Source organism: Nematolebias whitei, chromosome 11, assembly GCF_014905685.2.
Source record: "Nematolebias whitei isolate Nwh7 chromosome 11, NemWhi1, whole genome shotgun sequence".
Classification (NCBI taxonomy): domain Eukaryota; kingdom Metazoa; phylum Chordata; class Actinopteri; order Cyprinodontiformes; family Rivulidae; genus Nematolebias; species Nematolebias whitei.
This window is the reverse complement of record NC_056508.1, coordinates 23126829-23127441: the sequence shown is the minus strand read 5'-3', so window position 1 is coordinate 23127441 and position 613 is coordinate 23126829. Positions and strand designations below refer to the sequence as shown.

The 613-nt window shown below is 57.3% G+C and overlaps 1 protein-coding gene across 1 annotated transcript in view; it reads left to right on the top strand.

Annotated features, from left to right (window-relative positions):
* The window catches only part of dnajc11a (DnaJ (Hsp40) homolog, subfamily C, member 11a), a 13099-nt gene that overhangs the window by 5936 nt on the left and 6550 nt on the right, over nucleotides 1-613 (top strand). The gene's annotated exons all lie outside the window — the stretch shown is intronic.

Below are 613 nucleotides of genomic sequence, written 5' to 3'. Positions count from 1 at the left end.
ACAGGACCCTGATACACTGCCACCATGCCCCTCCAAGGACTCTGATACACTGCCACCATGTCTCACCCACGACCCTGATGCACTTCCTCCGTGCTCCACCCAGGACCCTGATGCACTGCCACCATGCTCCACGAAATACCCTGATACACTGCCACCATGCTCCACCCAGGACCCTGATACACTGCCACCATGCTCCACCCAGGACCCTGATGCACTGCCACCATGCTCCACCCAGGACCCTGATACACTGCCACCATGTCTCACCCACGACCCTGATACACTGCCACCATGCTCCACCCAGGACCCTGATACACTGCCACCATGCTCCACGAAATACCCTAATACACTGCCACCATGTCTCACACAGGACCCTGATACACTGCCACCATGCCCCTCCAAGGACTCTGATACACTTACACCATGTCTCACCCAGGACCCTGATACACTGCCACCATGTCTCACTCAGGACCCTGATACACTGCCACCATGCTCCACCCAATACCCTGATACACTGCCACCATGTCTCACTCAGGACCCTGATGCACTGCCACCATGCTCCTCCCAGGACCCTGATACACTGCCACCATGTCTCACCCACGACCCTGATGCACTT